Genomic DNA, 21,046 nt, shown 5'->3' on the forward strand with positions numbered 1-21,046 from the left:
GATCAACGGCCCATTCCAAAAAATACAGATATCGTCCAGGAACCTACAATAATAGTTCCAATAGATGGAAAATTCACTATTAAAAACAAATTTCTTTTCCCATATAGACAATACAATGTCAGCATATGTAGGGGCACAATTGGCACCCATGGAGACACCAGAGATCTGCTGGAAATATTCTCCGGAAAAAAAGAGAAAATTGTTGTGTAATACTAAACCCAAAAGTTCAGTTACCATATGAACATCATTATTGGTAACATCTGGGCATGCCCAAAGGGCCTCCTCCATCCATTCTTACCCAATATCTGATGGAATAACTGTAAAAGGATTTACCACGTCTATGGTAAGAAATATAACCTCAGTTCTAAATAATTGGGTATTCACATTACGGAGAAAGGCCCATGAATCTTTAAGAATATAATCCTGCCTCCCCCATAATTCCTTCAATTTCCAATCCAAGAAAAATATTATGGGTTTTGGACCTTGTGCCGCTACAATAGGCCTCAAGGGCGGGTCCGATAAATTTTTATGAATCTTGGGTACTCCAAACATTGTGGGTACTCTTGGATCAGTATTGTTAAGATAAGCAAAAATATCCATTTCAGTGACTTCCTGGTCTACCAGATCTTTAATGGCCAAATCAATCTTTTTATATGATAAATTGATTTCATGAATAGAGTATATTTGGTATAGTCATGTAAAAGGTTGTACATTTTAGCCTCATACAAATTTTGATCCATCAAAAACATCCACATCACAACTACTTTCTCTTCTTTTCCTGTTAGTTGCTTTTCATAACCTTTGAAAGCATCCAATTGATATGTTGTTATTTTATGTCACATATTTAGGCTGATGTATATATCACATTTAATGTGTACTGCCAAGAAATTACAAACTTCTGATTTCACGACACAAACTACAAAATAATCCCAAATACTTCTACAGGTCCAGAAAGCAATGACATTCAGCAGAAAAGCTGGTCAGTCCTTCAGTAAACTTATTTCAATTCAAATATTTCAATAAAAATAAGCGCTTTCGTTCACTTAAACCATACGTGAACTTCTTCAGACTCTTCACCCACAGTAACAGCTCTGTTTAAAAATACTCCAGTAAAAGGATACAATGATTACATCACTTACTCAAGTGTCTGAAAAGTCCAGCAATCCTTTCCTTTGAAACATTTTTTATAAACATTTTAAATATAAAACAGAAACAGGTAAAAGGCCAAACTACCTTATTATTTAAATAATTGATTTTAACCCCAAAGGTAGTTAACAGTTTCTTAAAATATTATTTATCTAGTCAAAGCTTTTATTGCTAAAATAGGTTTCTACTGCAGCAGTCATTCAACCCAGGGTAAATATAGGCATTAAAAATTAGTTGCCGAACAAACTTTTTCTTTTGCAAATAAAGATCCCAACCCTCACCTTTACTGGGACATGATCAGTGACCAAATATTTAAAAAAATGATACTCATTCATATTCACAAGTTTAGATAAATTCATTTTTTTACTACTCTATTCATGTTCATAGAAGTCTCTAAGTTTCCGCTCAGTTTTTTTCCAGCATAAAAACAGGGACACTTCTGACACTGTGCTAAATAGACAAATTGTTTAGACTCAGTTAAAAATACCCTTAATATGGTCGGTAGCATCTCTTAACTGAAATGTGGATCCCTCATAAATGAACTTACAATATGAGCAGGCTCCCCATTTTGTCATGCCAGACCTTGCTCTGCTGTAGTACTCGGTACAGAAGTGATGTATTGCCCTGGGCAGTATGTCTCTTCACCAGTAAAAATAAGCTTAAAAAAGATCTTCATTGTGCTGCACATCACATTTATGCTCCGCACACAGAACATAGGGCATAAAAGGGACTTACAGATGCAACTACCTAGAACTGCATTGCCGCAGAAGAGAACAGTCATCATAGGACAAAGAAGTCCACATGTATCCAGAAGGAAAAAATGCAGAATAAACAAGAGGGGGTAGGAGGGTTGGATCAGATACTGCAACAATGAAGATATCTGCTGTAGTGTTATGGTAAGATTTTACACAATGTACCAAGTCATTTTACACCATTCCTGTGTGTGCTTTCTAACAGCCTACCACAGGCCGTTTGCCCTCTCCCTCTCCTGTTATCACTACCCTATAATATATTTAAACCTAAGACTGGTCCAGCTATCCCTGTTGTTTGCTATTTCCTTCTACCATTAGGTGGAAGCATCTACCAATATAAATCCCTGTCCTGACCCAAGTAAATCTGATCTCGAACTAGGCTCTGAATATAACTCATAGACGCTATTACTACCCTCACCAAGACATTTCCCAATAATAACCCAACTGCTGTACACTCTCCCCCTTCTAACTCACCTCATCTGTTTGAACTCAAACCCATCTCCACTAACTTTATAAAAAAACTTTTGTCCAAACTTAAACCTTGCTCTAACGCTCCCGAAAATATTCCCTCTTCCTTCCTAAAATGTGCTGCTGATGGCATTGCACTCCCAATCAGCATCATCAACCGATCCATAAAAGAATCATATGTCCCCAAACTCTGGCACTTAGCTTATAGTCTTTTTCTTCATAAAGGAGGCAAAAATACCAGCATCTCAAACTTACGCCCAATTGCTTTGCTCTCACCAGTCTCCAGAATCCTAGAAAAATGCATCCACCTCCAACTTATGCCTTTCCTGACCCAAAACAATCGTCTCATTCCTACCCAGCATGGCTTCCGTCCAGGCCGTAGCACAATAACCGCTCTACTCTCTTTCCTAGAAACTGTCAATCAAGCCCGAGATTTAGGCCACTTAGTTTCTACTGTTTTACTCAATCTGTCTAAAGCCTTTGAAACGGTTTCCCACAAGCACCTTCTCTGTCATCTCTCAAACCTTAATCTCTCACATAATGCTTTATCCTGGTTCTCCAGCTATCTATCCGATAGATCACAGGCGGTCAAATGGAAGAACTTCATCTCTTCCTTCCTACCTACCCCAACTGGTGTACCACAGGGATCCATCCTTGGGCCAATGCTTTTTAACATCTTCATCAATAACTTTCACACTGCTATTCCTGATGCTAAAATCATTCAATACGCAGACAATTCAACCTTAGTCTGCTCTGCCTCAAACCTCTCTGAATTGCTGACTAAAACCCAAATTGCCTTCTCAACAACTGAAAACTGGATGCGCCAAAACCACCTCTCTCAATGCAAATAAATCAAAGATTCTACTGTTCCCTCTCACAAAGGCCCTGTCCTACGATAAAAACAACTTCAAAGTCTATAGTCAAACCAACTCACCTATAGAAGTAGGCCCCTCTGCCAAACTACTTGGCATTGCTGTAGACGAACACTGCTGTATAGGAATAATCGCTTTCTCTCCAACTCTACCAGGCAAACTCTGGCCTCGACTTATCTTCTTCCTTCCTTATTATATGGAGCCCCTCTTCTAACCAACCTGTCCTCCTCTATCACCTGTAAACTAGAAAGCTGCTACAACAAAATCTCTAAATTTGCCTCTAAATCTAAAAATACCACCCATCACTGCCTTAACCCTACAATCCCTGAATTGGCTTGAACTCCCAAACTACTTAGACTATCTCCAACTCACTACTGCACATAGACTCATATTTCACCCAACAAAATGTCCCGCTCTAACATCCTTCCCCCTTATACACCCAACAGAGCTCTCAGATCTAAAAATCAGAACTTAATTACTATCCATAAACCTAAACATCTTGCTGGCCAACTTCTCCTATCTTTCTCACCAGGCAAAAAATGGAATTCCCTTCCCTCCACACTAAGAACCACACCAAACTCAAAACCCAACTATTCAAACACATGTCCACTAAATTTACCTGCCTTCACCCAACCTAATCCAAGGGGGTTCTCGCTCTGGTTCCCAAGCTCTACAACTCTCATAGTTATCTTCCTATGAGCCTATCTAAGCTCTCAACAATTTCTATAGCTTCTGTCTAAGCTTTCATCTCCTACAGCTACCCTCACACAGCCCATCCTTGTAAATATTGTAAATAGCATTCTATTGATGGTGTGTATGTAAAGTGTATTTACATTTTCTTAAAAGGTTTGTATGCAAACTGTTTCCACACCTAACCCATATCTGTTTTTCTCAAATGAAACCGTGTGACCCCTACCTTCAAGCTTAATGAATTTGTTAACTATGCATGATATTGAATGCATTTATGAGTAACTATTCTACATAAGATCTTTAATATTAACTATCATTTGTATCTCCACTGAAAATGGGTCAGTTCGGCCCAGTGGACTTCCCCGGTAATCAAATTGCAAATAAATAAATAAATTGTATATCACTCTTGCAGTATTCAGTGCAGAGGAAGAGTAAAAAAGCTGAAGAAATAGAATGGGAGGTGGAAGGCTGAGAAGAGCCCTCAACAAACCCACATAAAATGGTTTCAGCAAAGCCTGCTTTGGCCCTAGAAATCATATCCAACTGTAATGCTTAGTAAAGGTATGCACTAAAGACCAAGTAGCAGCTTCAAGGATTTAATGGTGTCCACCACCTTGAAGGCACCAGAAGAGGCAACAACCCTAGTGGACTGAGCTCTGACAGAAATAGACAGAGATTTGCCATGGAAAGAATAACAAAAAGAAATGGCTTTGGATATCTAGGAGGAGACAGTTTGTTTAGAAACAATCAAACCCAAAGATCTGGAATGAATGGAAAACAAGTCCTGATCAGACTTATGAATAGTCCTAGTTTTATCCAAATAGTAGCTGAGCTGTCTGTGCATATCCAAGGTATGCAGGACCCTCTCACTAGCAGGCTGAGGAGAAGGGACAAAGGAAGGTACTTGTACTGACTAATTTAAGGACAACTCATTGACTACCTTGGGGAAGGATTAGTACAAAGGGACACCCTGTCAAAAAACAAAAAAGGAAGAATGGTCATAAGGACTGGGAATTGAGAAGCCCTCTGAGCAGAAGTAACAGCCAGCAACAAAACATCCTGGTACAATATTGCAAAGAAGCAGAATCTGAGCCTCAAAATGACCCAGATACATTTTTTTGAAAACAAAATTAAGGTCCCAAGGAGGAGGAATACGCTTTGTTGGAGGCCTACTACCAGGACACCTTTAAAATATTGTTTATTGAGAAATCAAAGGAGGATTCAAGGGCAGACGAGCAGAAATGGCTGACAAATGGGTGTTCACAGAAGAATACACCATGCCAGACTGGCGCAACTCGCACAAATGAGAGTACCAGAGGGACCTCAACTGAAAGAGGGTCCTGGTTATGACCATGGCACTAGACCAAATGCCATGTCACTAGACTGAAAATCTCTTCCATTTGGATATGTACAATTTTCTGGTTGAGTGTTTCCTTGCCTCCTATAAAACCCTGGACACATCCTCAGAAAAGAGGTGCCTGAAAGGGATTAAAACCCTATCACCCACAATGTCAGTTGCAGAGTGGACAAGTTGGGATCGGATGGATGATAAGACCTTTTGGCCATATGAGGAGATCCAACTACTAAGGTAACTTGTGATGATTGCCCCTGGCCAGAAGCATTATTTTTGACAGAGTAGTCCATGATGGATTTTTAAAGTCTGTCTACTGATTATAGTCCCAAAAAATATGTTCTCACTTATTTTTTTCTTCCCATTCACACCTCCAACATTTGCAATCTACCCGAGGAAATATTCTTTGAGTCTGCTTGGGGTATCAAAATACCTATGCAAATACTTCCAAGCTAAAATCCTAAATCATCTAGACTTTGTTGCATATTTGGGAGCCCTGCATATACCCACCCATGTTTCTTTATGAACTTTCCAACCTCCTCTGATTCCTATAGTTATCATGCAATATTTTATATGCCCTACTAATTATCCCCCACCCCCCACTAATTATAAAAATTAACTCTGAGATCACACAATTCCCATGGAAAGGAAATATTTCCCTACTCTGGAATTGTCGATCTCACACCTGTCAAATATCTGTCTTTGTCGACCAATTGATGTCTCTCTACTGGGTGTTGGAGCACTTGCCATTTACTGCAGAGCTTGGCACCCATAAATATCAATCTCCTTGGCGCGCACACACACACACACACACACACACACACACACACACACACACACACACACACACACACACACATTCTATGGGTCTACTTCATTTGATAGCACATTTCACTGAAATTCATTTGATAGAAGTCTCATTTCACTGAAACTGAATTCCCTGAGCACAATTCACTAAAAGCTTACTTCACTGAAAACTCATTTGACTGAAGCTAATTTTGTAGAAAGGTATATGCCCTCTTCCCCACTGCAGTGCGACCCTGGAGTTAGTATATATAGTAAGGGGGGTGTGGGGGCACAACCTCCCACATTGGGGGGTGTGGGAGGTGCAGCTCCCCATATAGTTTGTATATATATTATCTTCTGGAAAGAAATATTTCCCTGCTCAGGAATTGTCGATCTTGCAACACCTGTCAAATTCCTGTCTGTCAACCAATTGGTGTCTCTCTAGTGGGTGTTGGAGCACTTGCCATTTACTGCAGAGCTTGGCACCCATAAATATCAGTCTCCTTGGCGCGTGCGCGCACACACACACACACACACACACACACATATATATATGGGTCTACTTCATTTGATAGAAAGCACATTTCACTGAAACTCATTTGATAGAAGTCTTTCATCAAAGAGTTATTCATTTGACTTGTAAGTATGCATGTTTATGTTTTACAACATTTCAAATAAGTGGGGGGGCTACATATACACACACATACACACACACACGGCGATATTAAAACATGAGTGGTCCCAAGAAGGAGCCTTGGAGACACTGCCGGTCACTGACTCTAACTTCTTGGGTCCTATCTGTTAGTCAGCTCACAGTCCAGTGAGTTAAGTTGAAATTTATGCCTAATACCCAAATTTTAAACACTGGGATTGTTCTTTAAGCACAAACATCTCCAGCTTGGCCTCAACCTCATTAATGACAAATAAAATAAAAATACCTTCAAATACCCCTTGTAAAATGCAAATACATGCAATTGTTACATTTTGCATGTCTCATCATAGTCCGTTACAGATGAGAGAAATGTTTTCTAGAGGGGAGGGAGGTTCACAGATTCATCTCCTTGAGGGTACTGCTCAAAATAGTGAACACCACTCCCTGCATCTTGGCAGCCTGTTACTAGGTAATTGTTTTTATTTTTTTGTAACCAAAAGTAGATAATTTTCATCCACACACTTGCAAAGAAAAAAAATACTAAATTGTACTAAAATTAAAACATAGCATTGACATACCGGTTTCATAGTTAGACTCTGTCAACATTTTATTTGTTTAGTATGTAAGTGAACAACACTGTACCATTTTATAAGCCCCGGCCAAATTATGAGAATAAATAAATAATAATTTCATCTTGTTAACAATTGTTTTCAAATACAGTTTACAAGTAAAAATAAGAGGAAATGAAGACCATGAGCAGACCATTTAAAATATTTCACAAAATATCTAAACAGAACCAAATAAATTACAATTAAAGTACAGAGCAGTACTGTGAATATTATGTATGGGAGATACCCCGAGACATAATGTACATTGCATAGGACTGGTACCACGAGAGATGAGCAATTAGACCACATGCACACAAAGTAATTATTTGGGTGTAGTTTATAATGGTACGGTATACAACTGGGTAGTCTTAACTGATCTGTCTAACTACAGCTTCAGTTTTTGCTGAAATTTCTGCTAGCTAACAGAACCATTTTTATTTTTATGGTGAAGTACACATACAGGCACACAGGATATTTTTCTCATAGGTTCATAGGTAGGTACTAGGCTATCTGCCCGAGAGCATTTATAAGCCTAGCCAGAGTGTGTCGGCTTTCACCACCCCATTGATTAATTAACTGATCCTCTGTCAAGCAGAGCCAATGAAGTGATCCCAGGGGTGTATTTTCTGTTACCCATACACTCGTCAAGGTTTCTCTTGAAGAGTGTTAGGGAGGGGCTCTGCCTGATGTAATTTGGAATTTTGTTCCAAAGCATGGGGAGTCTCTGTGACCGGAATCTATCCCTCCAGCATGTTCTATTTATTGTTGTGGTGAGATTTAGCTCACTAGAGCACGTGGCTGGCAGTGACTTGGATTTCTTTAGGTGGAGCATGTCCATCAGTTCTGAGTTGGACATGGCTTTGTAAGTCAGGCAGAGATCACCTCTGAGTAAGCAATATGCCACTGAGTACAGCAGAATTTTTTTCAGTCGAGCTGCATAGGACATATGTTTGAAACCAGTAATCCTCTTGGTGAGGTACTTTTGTGGTCTTTCCAGCTGTTGGAAGTGTCTTGTGAGGTACATCCCAAATGGGGCATTGTACTCTATGATGGGTCTGAGTGACGAGGAGAGGGGCACTATAACCTCTCTATTTCTAGATGCGAACCCTTTAGTAATTAGATGGGCCACATAGAATGATTTCCTAACTACTTTGGCAATATGATTGTCAAAGGAGAGATTACTATCTACCTGGGTCCCCAGATCTCTTATTACCTCTTCTGTATTAAGGGGGCTGCCACCTCTGTAGTAATTTTTGGGTGTTTTGTTTTTCCCAGACGGGATGACTATGCATTTTTTGGCATTTAGCTTGAGGCCATGACTTTGACACCAGGTGTCCATCTCAGTAAGGCCCTTTTGGAGGATGTCCATGTCAGCTGGAGAGTCAATTATGGCTCCCAGTTTGCAGTCATCGGCGAACTCAGTTAGCCATGGTCCTCCTTGTGTTTGCCTGTACTTCTGAGAAATATATGCCGAACAGTAGGGGTCCCAGGACCGAGCCTTGCGGGACACCACTTGTGACTGATTTTGAGTCGGACCTGGAGCCCGCTATTCTTACCATGCGAGTTCTGTCTGTAAGCCAGTTGACAGCCCATCTCGTGACGTAGGGCTTTATGTTCAGGCTGGAGAGTTTTTCTGTAATACCCGAGTGGGGAATGGTGTCGAAAGCCTTGGCGAGGTCAAGGTAGGCTGTGTGAACCACCTTTCCCTCGTCTATGGCCTTGGTGACTGTCTCGAAGAAGTCAATCAGGTTTAGTAGGCATGATCTGCCCTTAAAGCTGAACTGGGTCAGGTCAAGTGTTTGGAGGTTCCCAATGTCTTTGTTAATGAGTTCCTTGATGATGCGCTCCATAGCCTTTCAGACCAGGCTAGTCAGGCTTATGGGGCGATAGGTACCAGGGTCAGTTGTGGCCCTTCCTTTGTGGAGAGGATTAACCGTTGCTGTGCGCCATTCTATGGGCACGTAGCCTGTGGAGAGGCTGAGGTTGAACAGTGTGTTTAGGTGGGGGGTTAGTTCGTTCTGTAGTTCGTGCAAGACGCAGCCTGGGACACCCATTGACGCTGTGTTTTTGGCTTTTGAAAGGGCTTTTTCATCTGTGCGTCTGTGATTTTTGGGACACTACACTTTTCCAGTATTGTTGTGGGCCCTTTTGGAGGTGAGAGGGGGGTAAAGTTTTCACTGAATCTATCTGCCAGGATGTTGGCAATATCAGTAGGTTCAGTATATTTTGTGCTATTTTGCACTAGTTCAGTGCACATCTGTGAGTTGCCACTTAGATTCTTAACATAGCTAAGGAAGGCTTTGTGGTTATCTTTTGAATCCTTCGCTATTTTTCTTTCGAAGTTAGCCTTGGATGATTTCATGAGGGACCTCAGTTTCTTACTGATACTGATCAGGGATGTCTTTCCTTCTTGGGATTTGCTTTTTTTCTGAACTGGTTTTCTCCTTCTGTTGTATAGCCTGTTTATTGCAGGGGTCCACCAAACTGGTTTCCTTCTCTTAGAGAAGTTAGTCTTGGTTTTGCTAGGGATGGCACGATCCATGCATCTTTGTAGGTGCTCATCGAGTGCATTTGTAAAGGTTTCTGCATCTTGGGCAGCATTATCCTTTAGCGTGGGGGCTGTGAAACTTACCACCTCTGTCTTAAGTAAGGTGAAGTTTGCTTTAGAAAAGTTTTTTACTGTGGTTTCCTTAGTTGGGGGTGGTGGTGGGGTTTGGACATCCAGAGTGATTAGCTTATGGTCTGATCTAACCAGTGACTGGTTGACTTCCGGTGTGGAACACCTGTCGCCCATGTTGGTGATGACCAGGTCCAATATGTTTTCACCTCTGATAGGGGAGTTTACCAGCTGATCCAGGGTACTGAGGTGATGAATTCCAGGAAGCGCTTGGCCTAGTTTTCCCAGTGAATGGTAGGGTAATTGAAATCGCCGAATATCCGGGTGTTTGGTCGGACCTTCATGCTTTCCACTGTCTCCAGAATGGTGGAGTAGTGGTCCTAGGTCATGGAGGGTGATCTGTAGCAGGCCACAATTTGCATTGCAGATTTGCCCAATGTTAGTTGCACATGGATGATCTTGGAGATATCATGCTGCGCCAGTAACTTGGAGGTGTAGGTATCCTTGATGAATATGGATACACCCCCTCCTTTTGTGTTTGTCCATGTTCTGTGGCCAAAACGTGGTATGAGTTGTAGCCTGGTAGTGTTGGGGTGCTCTTTGGAGCCTTGAACCAGGTTTCAATTACTGCATAAATGTCGACGTTCTCCATACTGAGGAGTGCATTTTGAGATTTAAACTCCTGGCGTTCAGTAGCATAACCCTCATTTTTTTTGTTTATTGTGCTGTTTACAGAGGTGGGTTTGACATTTGAGCCTTGCCTAAAAAAGGCACTATGGGGGCAGCAAGAGCCTTGGCCGGTATTCAAAAGCCTAGGGGAGACAGGTGCAAGCTGTCTCTTGTGAAGCAACGTGGCTTGTCAAGCATGTCATCCCAGGCTGACAGACACTGGATCCCCTTTGAATGACACCAGAAGCTTAGCCAATTGTTGAAATTGATCATTTTTTTCTTTATAGTGAGGTATCATTCTTGGTGATGGCAGGATGCTACTCGGGGTCAGGTTCATACCAGCTTAGGCTACATGATCAGAGAGCTCTTCCATGTCTCTCTTCATGTAATTCAGGGATGTATGTCTCAGGTCATTCACACCAACATGAACAATGACAGAGTCATATTTGTACTTGTTTTGGAGTGACCTGAGTGTTTATGTTATGTGGTGGATTCTGGCTCCCGACAGGCAGCTAACAGTAACCTTCTGCTTATCCAGCCCAATGAGTGGGACGTCAGTGTGCCTGACTATAGAGTCGCCTATTACTAGTGTGTTAGGTATGTTATTTATCCTTAAGGGCTGTGATTGTGCGGCACACTGATTTTGTGTTTTATGTGCTGTCTGGTTTGTGATGGGAAGTGCAGGCTATTTGGGTGTCTGCTTTGGAGGTCTCTGATGCTTTTTGCAGGTTTTTATTTAGAGCCTCCGAGTATGATTTTGTGTATTTGTGTATTTTTTCCCAGTGCTGTTTTAGTAGGTCTGTGTGCGGCTGGATTTGTGGTGCAAGTGTTAACCTTCTCCTCTTGACTGTCTGTTCCAGTCTTGAGTGGAGACAGCTTAGCTTCCAGTTTGGCTGTATAATTGCATCTTCCGCATATGTTAGTGTTTTGTGGTAGGAGGAGAGGGTTGTCTGTGTACATGAGGCAGTTGTAACATTGCCTCATGATACCCAGATTCACCAGCTGGACTGCAGAGTGCACCTGAAGTTGCCCCTTTGGTCATGCCTGAATAGTAGGGTGAGCTGCTTAGTCGCTTGGTTGGTGAGGGGTGAATAAAGAGCCTTGCCCTGCTGGGCAATCAGTGTCAGTGTATATTAGTGCTTGCTATTAGGTCTGAGCAAGTGCTGGGCTGTAAGATGCTTTTGGAGTGCTTAGGTTGATAGTTGGACTAGTTTCAAGGGAAAAACTGAAGAGGAGACTTAGTGGAGCCAGGAATAATTTAACCGTAGCTAACCGGCACTGCCCGGTGCGCAAAACTGTGCAAACGTGGTTTTTATAGTAAATCAAAAACATCTTGTTTCAGCTTACACTCGCGGCTCGCACTGGAGAAAGACTGCCATTATAAGCATGCATGTACCGTTTCTGCAGAGTTTAAACTTTCAGCTTACTTGCTGCTGTTTACAGAAAATTAAGTATATGAGCCATTTCTCTTCTCTCGCACTGGTGAAAGAAAGACTGCCCGAGCCCGACTTGGTACAAATGTAGAAAGGTGAGTGCAGCTTACATAAATACACACACAGTACAAATGTGGATGGCTTTAACACACACACAGTACAAATACAAATGTGCCATTTCTCCTGCACATAAAACAGAGAAGCAAGTTACTCTCGTACCTGGCTGGAGGAAGATTAGAAAGATGTGCTGCTGTTCTAGCAGGATTTAGCATAAAATAATGAACTGGTGAACCCTGAACCCTTGCAGCTTGAACCGGATCCATAAATAGCCTTACAGAAAAAAAGAAAAGAACTGCAACATTAGCATAAAATAAAATGAACCCTTGCAGACATACCTCTCAAGTAGAACTGCTTGCTTGTACTAGGGGGATGATGATGACACATTTGCAGCTTGAACCATTGAACCGCTTGCTTGCTCTGCCGGAAATGCTCGCACATTATGTTTAGAGCCCTCTAGCTCAATTCCAACAGGCTGGCAGGCTGTTCACGGAGCTGATGTCATCGCACATGTGATGACGTCAGCTCAATGAGCGAAAAATTTTAAAAATTGCTGAGAAAACCGGAAATTAAGGGGTGCCACTCGGGAATTGTGGCACCCTATTAAATTGGACCTCAAAACTGGTAAAAACTGAGACATTCAGTATGGTTGGGAGGTACGGTGGGAGCCCAATGGTTCCCTTGGCGTCAACTATGGTGTTAGTTCCAAACAAAGATAGTAACACCAGATGCTGTATAGACTATTGGAAAATGAGTCATCCCATGCCCAGAACAGCTGAAGGCTTACAGCAGCTGGGAGGAGCTAAATATCTTTCTACTACTGACCTGACTGTGGGTTAATGGTGGATACACCTGACTCCTGCTTGAAAGAAGGTTAACTTCTGTAACCCCTTTTGGGTTGTACGAGTTCTCCAGGCTGTAGATTGTACCATCGTCCAAGTAAGCATGAGCATGAAGAATACTTAAACAACTTTCCAGAATTTATCAAGTGCATCCAAGCAGGAGCTGGACACTACACAGTATCATTCAGGTAAGCAGGAACCAGTTTTAAGCTGAAGAAGTCATATAAAAGTCCTGTCCTTTTAAGAACATGTTCAACTTGTAAGGACGGTATTGAATAGAATATAAATGGTAGGGATAACTATTAAATCTAACAAGTATCAGGCATGAATGGCAGATGTGTTTTTCTGGATCACAGAGTGGATGATGGTAGGATAATATTAAACCGGAGTCTGCTAAAGCAGAGGCCGTTCAAGCATGGCCTACTCCTGCTATTAAACAAGCAGGTGAGGCAGCGTGGTACTATAGGAAGTTTCTCCCCTGTTGTAATATTTTTACAGATCTCATCAAAAAGAATACAATAGATAACATGGTCTACATGTGAGTAGGCATTTGAAATACTTAAAAAGGCCTTGAGTGTGCTAACCAGTAATGACTACAATTAAGAGTTTAACTGTGTATAAGGATGCTCAAACTATGGCGTGGGAGCTGTACTCAGCAAAGTTTACTTAAAGGGAGAAGAGATCCCTGCAAAGTATCTTTGAAGACTTAAGCCCAGGGAAAAATTCTGTGCAGTTTTAATATAGGCAAGTCTGAGCATATCATGGACTACATAAAAGATCCAGTCCTACCTGTATGGCAGAATGTTCACTGTGGTTACCGACTATAACCCTTTAAAGTGGTTATTCAGAATGAGTGAGCAAACGACAGCTTGCAAGCCAAATTGCAGCAAGCTGTTATTTGTCCGAGGCAGGTCATCTCGGACTCTGGTTTCAGTGGGGGGAGAGGGTGGTAAACAGGTAGGGTTAGGATAGATAGGAGGGTTGAGGTGGGATGGGCTGTCCTGGGGAAGGACTGAAAAGGCTGTGAACAACGCAACTCAGTCTTTTCGATCTCTACCTTGGCAGCTTGTGGATCTCTACTTTAGCAGCTTTCTCAGGTTGAACAATGTGGGTGATCTATCTGAACAAGGTAGGAGTATTTTTGATTTTGTATGAGAGTCCAGATTGGGAGCCTTTTATGTTTTGTATCAGAGAAAAGGCTATCTTATTGTTCATGTTTAAAGACATTTTGGTTTAAGTGCATGTAGGCAGATTTTTTTAAGTTACTATTTGACGTAATGGCTTTAGTTTGAGTAATGTTCTAATTCAGATCAGTTTTATTTTTGAAATGCCTGGAGATTAGGTTACAAACAGGCTAAATATGTACCTGAAGGTATTAAGACTAAATTTAAATGACAGAATAGGTTTAAATTAATACTTCAAGTAGGGTTTGCTATAGGATTAAGGCTCACTTAAGGCATGAAACAAAGGCACACATGCCTAAGTGTGGCCTGGGGTTTAGGGATGAGATGCAAAATTTATTTATTTTACATTTGTTAACCGGGGGTGTCTGACTGAGCCGAAAAGGCCCTTTTTCAGCAGAGGCCCAGGGAGAAAAGCTCCACATCATGATCAGTATACACACAAATTACAAAAGACATGTTTTTACAGTGGTATGCAGCACATCAACAGTTACAGTGGAGAAACAAAAAAAATATTTAAAAATAAAGGTACTTAATAGATTTGTGGTGTACAGCTGAAATTTGAAACCTAGGTAGAATACATACATAGTACACAGGTACAGTACATACATTGTAGATTAGCCAGTGTTTGTGAGAATAGTTTTCAATCTTAATCAAGTACTCTAGGTATGTGTACCTTATCCTCTTTCACTAGCCTGGGGAGCAATCATGGCACTGCCAACTTTGCTTGAGATGTTGCCTGATGAGGTCTTTAAAGGAGGCTTTGGATGATGTGTTTTGAATGCTAGTAGGGACAGAGTTCCATTTTTTAGCCACTGAACTACTATATAGTGCATCTCCAAAGCTATTGTAGCTGTTGGTGACTTCTAGTAGTAGCTTGCTTGATGATCTAAAAGGCCTTTTGGCTGAGTGATGTATTAGGTTTTTGAGGGCAGGACACTTATTGGGGAGGTAACAGAATGACAGAGGCAGAGCTGATTGTAGGTTAGGAGGGTGGGCAGTTCAAGCCAGTGGAGCTGTCTCAAAGCAGTACAGTGATGAGTTCTATATGAGCAATTTGCAGCAAAGCGGGCAATTCTGTTATAGCAGGCTTCAATTTTGCTTAGTTCAGTTTTGTTGAGATTAGTCAGAATGGGAGATGCATATAGTAGGGTGGATAGAAGTTGGGAGCGAGCAATGATCTTGTGTTGTTGGTAAGAAATGGTTTGATACGGTAGAGTGATCCCAGTTTGGCATGTACTTTTTTTAATAGTTAAGTTGAGATGACTATCAAATTTTAGGTGGGAGTCTATGGTTATTCCCAATAGCTTAGCCTGTGCCACTGGAGGGATTGGAGTAGCATTTGTGGAGTAGATAGTGAACTGACTAAAGCTGAAATTGTTTGTTTTTCTTAGCAAGCTTGCAAAATAGTTGTAGCCTGCAATTAATTAGATGGCTGGGGTCAATGAAGAATCATATGGCAAGGCTAGTGAGTTGAGGCCTGCTTATATGCTTAATACAACATAAATCACGTTTGATTCACTAACTTGTGCTTAATGCAAGTAAATTATGTCTGGTTAATTTCTTAAAAAAATGATGAAATTAATAATAATAATAATACTAAAAATAATACATAATTCAGCTGGGTGGGTCATTAAAGTTAATCTAGGTTTTATGGAATTTACAACCATTTGCAGGTTGTAAATGAATGCAATGGGTAATTGTGGATAGAAAGGTTTGGCAAAAAGTGGAAACTCTTTTGTTCAGGACCACAAAGCCCGTGCTTACTTTTGATAACCCTGTGGATTTATTTGTTGTTTACTTATTTATTTTACCTGCTAACACATTTCTATAACTTGGTGGAGTAAAGAGCAGTTGGTTGGCAGGGAGTCTGTAGCTAAGTAGCAGAATATTGTAACCGTTTCAGTTTTAGTGGTGTTTCTAGAAGAAGGGCAGAAAGGTGGGGGGAGGTAATGGGTCAGTGCACAGAATTTCTTCAAGAAAGGCTGAAATATTTCATATGAGGTAAAAGCTTTGATTTGTTGGTGATATTTAGTCAGGATTTTAATTATCACTGTAAAGTGGCTTGGTGGAACAGAAAACATATTTAAAGCAATTTCCTTTTTGAGAAAGCGGGATTATTTCTAAATGGTCAGAAGTTTCATTTTAGCTGCTAATTCAAGCTAGGATAAAGGGACAATCCCAGGGATTTTTTGTTTTCATTCTGATCTTTGTTTACATTTTCAGTCTGGCTTTCTGGGCATGTCCAAACTTTGGCTGCAGGTGTTGGGAGGGTGCTTACAGGAAGCTTCAGAGGTGTTAGGCAGATTCCTTCTCAAATTGCAGTTGTACTCACAACAGCCCTCAGTCTTTCATTAGTTTCAACTGTCCTTTTTATCCTCAGAGAAACTAGCTTTTCAGGAATGTTATTATCTGATTTGCTAATACCCTGCAGGAAAGCATCTGAGCATTGCAAAGTTAAAACATTGGTAAATAGAGTTTTCAGTTAATTTCATTTCATATTTTATTTTGTGCTGAATTCTAAATGCTAGTAAGTACAATGATTTTATGACACAAATGCCCTAGCTTCTGTAGAAAGCATCTAAAAGATGCAAGTTTCAAACCGTAGTAGAAACAGTCGTTTCTTTTTTTCATGTTCAAATTGATCTCTGAATACTAGCCAACTGTGATGGTGTTCTGACCTGCTAATAGCTCTGCAGAAAGGCAAATGTTTTCTAAAGGGTTCAAACATGAGTAGACAGTCTTCAGTTTCTTTTGTTTTATAGTCTACATTACTCATATAAACTCAGAAAGCTGCTAAAATAACACAAGTTGTGTTATCGTGCATTTTCTGAAGGATAAGAAGTCTGAGCTCAAATATAGATCATTATTTAGTGAAGTTTGATCTTCACTGATTTCGAGTAAAACTGAAATTTTATGAAGAATAGACCAAAAATATCAGATGAAATTTTGAGCATTCTGCAAAAATCTGCACGGTTGAGAGGTATGACACAGTCATCCATTCCTTTAATTTCATATTTTATTTTGCGCTGTTCTCATGCATTTCCTGCTATACATAATATATGCTACATGTTGGTGATTTATTGGTTGCACTGTATGATATGCTCTTAAGCAGTTTTATTTCTCTTTCTGCCTTACAACTGTATGCATTATTTGTACTTGATTCTGCTGTTATCTGTCAACAAGTAACTGGAATGATACAGTGTGTTTTCTTTGTCATCATTCTGTCTGTATTGCCTGATGAGTGGCTAATTCCCTGTCTGACAATCCTTAGTCTTACATGAAACTTTTCAAACTGTTATTGCTGTTCCAAGTTACTCACATGAAGCCAACCTCAGGGCAGTGACACAGCTAGTATCCTACCCTCTTCACTACCTCATACTTTAATACCTTGCCCTTCATGGCAAATCAACACAAGATAGATCATTTTCCTTGTATGTGTGTTGTGTCCTGACTTCATATTCTACTTTTGCACAATTATATACAGTGTCACTGCAGGGCTGCCACATTTCCTGTTGCCAAAGTGGGATTTTTGCATGACAATGTGAGATTTTGTAGGACAAACCTCACCTACAACTGGTGCAAAGGACTGGACTTCAGTTTACTGCTAAAATAAAAGCTCATTTTTTAATTTGATTTATTTATGCTGTTTCATATAATATTTACATGTTATAAAGACACTATAATGGATTTATGCATATACTGAAGGAAATGTAGAAACATTTCTGTCCTAAAATTCTCATTCTCAGCAATTTCTTGTGGGATCATTAAAGTATTTCTGATTCTGATATTTGACATTTTTGATGTTTTTTCTCAGGACACAACTGCCCATGCAGTGGCTGTCCTGCATAAAGTGGGACATGTGATAACCCTGTGTTACTGACATTACTGAACATGCGCAGCACACATTGGAAATCTCTTCACTAAAATAATGCTGGTCAGTGCTGCAATATAGCAAAAGCAATGTCTTTTGGCTTTTCCCGGTTAGGAGTTATCACAGTGGAACTCCAGTCTGCTAATGATTGGCAGTGGATTTTTACGGTGCCAAGTTGTCAACCCGACACCCATCCTTTAAAGAAGGCACACCCATTCATGCACGCACCTACCTGCATGTTTTTAAACATCACTTGACCACGGGGAGGACATGCAGACTCCACACAGAAGGTGCTCCAGCCGAGATTCAAACAGGAGAACCTATTGCTGTGAGGCCACAATGCTAACCGCTGCATCACCGTGCTGCAATATAACCATTCCTTAATACTGTACTACCTGTCATTCTGTCTACATCAAAACTTCTCTTTTCAATACAAGTGTTACGTTCTCACTTTGTTATACGGGAATATTAAACATGAGGGTCCATTTGTCATTTGACTGGATTACTGAGATTATAAAACATTATATTCTTTAATCGTGTCAATAACTGCATAAATAAATAATAAATGTACTTGAGACCGTGCAGCTATGCTCTAATACACATGCTATTCCTGATCATACAGGTCGTGCTTTTCTTCCTTTTGATTGTCACTCTCTGCTACAAAACAATTGTCATCTGCTTCATCAGCTTGTCAGCTTTGTCTAGCATTTATTTATTTATTTATTTATTTATTTGTTTATTTATTTATTTATTTATTTTGTTATGCCTAATATTTATTTATTTATTTCCAGTTTGATTACCGGGGAAGTCTACTGGGCCCACGCAGCCCATTTTCAGTGGAGGCCCAGGGAGAAAACCTCCATGAAACAGATTACAGTAAAGATAGCAGTCCAATAAAAATAAAAGTACAAGTCCAAATGTGAGGTGTCAGTGTAATAAAGTTGTGAACCCCCATATTAATTTATTAGCTATCTAGACCACTATATATCCATTTCTAAACCATTTGTTCTTGTTTTAGCATTATGAAAAGGACACCCTACACTATCACATGCCAACCAAAAGTTTTCAGCCTCAGCTGTGTAGCCCCCCTGCATTTCTAGGGTGTCTACCACAGAGACACCTTTAATTGATCTGCGAGTGTTACTCCAGTAAAGTGAATTAGATATTGAGGTGTCATCCTGGGACTCTGCTCCAATCCAATTAGCTCATTCCTCTCAAATAGAAACAGTTAGCTGTACTTTGAGATCTCTTAAATCTCAAAGTTCTGCATATCTATTGTTGTGTGAGTGTCTAGATATGCTACGTGAAGCAACGTCATGTCAGCCCCATGTACCCATACCCTCATTCATTGAATTCTTCGCTCTCTACAGGGAAAAATCCTATACTTTCAAGACATCTCTTAAAGGTATCATCAGTTTTACTTTATAACCCTTCTGTATGCTCTCCAGGCACATCCACCATGTAATGGCAGTCAGTTCGCTACCCACGGTTTTGTTTAGTCTTTCGGCTTTTCCCGGTTAGGGGTTGCCACAGCAGAACTCCAGTCTGCTAATGATTGGCAGTAGATTTTCATGGTGCCGAGTTGCCAGCTTGATGCCCAACCTTCAAGGAAGGCACACTCATTCAAGCATGTCTTTCAGAACGCCACCCGACCCGCGGGGAGGACATGCAGACTCCATACAGAAGGCACTCCCTCCACTCCAGCCGAGAATTACCCATGGTAGTTGGCTTAATTTCCCATTAATGGTGCTGCAATATAGCACAAGAGAGCTATAAACTGAATCTGCCACCCTTCACATGATATGTTAAACTGAGGTCCCATTTGCCAAAGAGGTGTTAGCTCAGATGGATGCAAGGATCCTGTGTGTTTGTTGAAAACAGCAGTGGAAATTTAATGCTCAGCTGCAGTATCTACACCATTTTGAATGTATATAGTTTGAACTATGTTTCGACTTTCTGTATGAGTGATGGTGAAATCTGTACATTAACACTTTCTGTTGGTGACACCATGTATTTCTACAACATATACTACACAAATTTGGGTACAGCAGATTTTGCTCAGCTTGTAGGTTTCATTTTCAGTTACTTCTGGGTCCAGTTTAATCAAAATCAAAAGTATATATCTGTGCATGTGAATATTACATAGTGTGGAAGATCTTGCCATTTGATATGTCAAATTGTCACTAAATTAAACAGACATAAATGTAAACACCATTGATGTAAATAAAGCATTTTGTACATAGTCTAAATAATAATGCTTCTTTAAAACAGACCAATATATTTCTTGTAGTAGATAGAAAGGTTTAGTTAATGAGCATTTATTCTATTACAGGTGGGCTTTGGGCCTGTTAGAGAAGCTGGTATCTTAATGATGTGGGAGTTTGGGCATGGAATTGTGGTTTGTAGGAGTGCGCTACAAAAAAGAAGACCTTCCAAAATACTCCAAGGAAGCTTAGATGTCTTTGATTAGGAAGTCAAAAAAGAAGAAAGATGATGAAAAGCACCTTTAGATTGTGACAAAACTTTTTTTTGTGGGCTAATAGAAATAGCCCTTTGTGTAGTTCTACTGCTTCATTGTATACAGAGTCTTCACCACTATTTTTTTTTCTCTTCAATAAAGATTCATTACTTTATGGAACAGTGGTCTCTGTTGCAGTATTTTACGCCAATGTGAGTATGTGTGTGTGGTAACCACCCAACTTCTACATCTGTGTAACTGTTCTGTTTATAGTCTTTGCAACTGTCAGAAATTTTCAAGAGAGTAAATTCATGATAACTCTAACATGGAAAAATACAGGGATAATTCCCTTCCCCAACAGTGGTATCCACAATCCTTCATAGTGGGCCCAACATTTGTAGCAGAATTTATAAGATGTAATGAGCTTTTACTCATGAATAGTATAATCTCAACTAAATGTTTCCTGCTGAAAACCATCCACCATCACTAAATAGCTCAACCTAAAAATGAAAATTGCCACTGAAGTGGTGCAGACAGATACATCCTTAATTACAGCCCACCTGCCCTGCTCAAGTGGCATAAAGGGATAA

The sequence above is a fragment of the Protopterus annectens genome, chromosome 10.part0 (genome assembly GCF_019279795.1).
Source record: "Protopterus annectens isolate FY-2018-M chromosome 10.part0, PAN1.0, whole genome shotgun sequence".
NCBI lineage: Eukaryota > Metazoa > Chordata > Ceratodontiformes > Protopteridae > Protopterus > Protopterus annectens.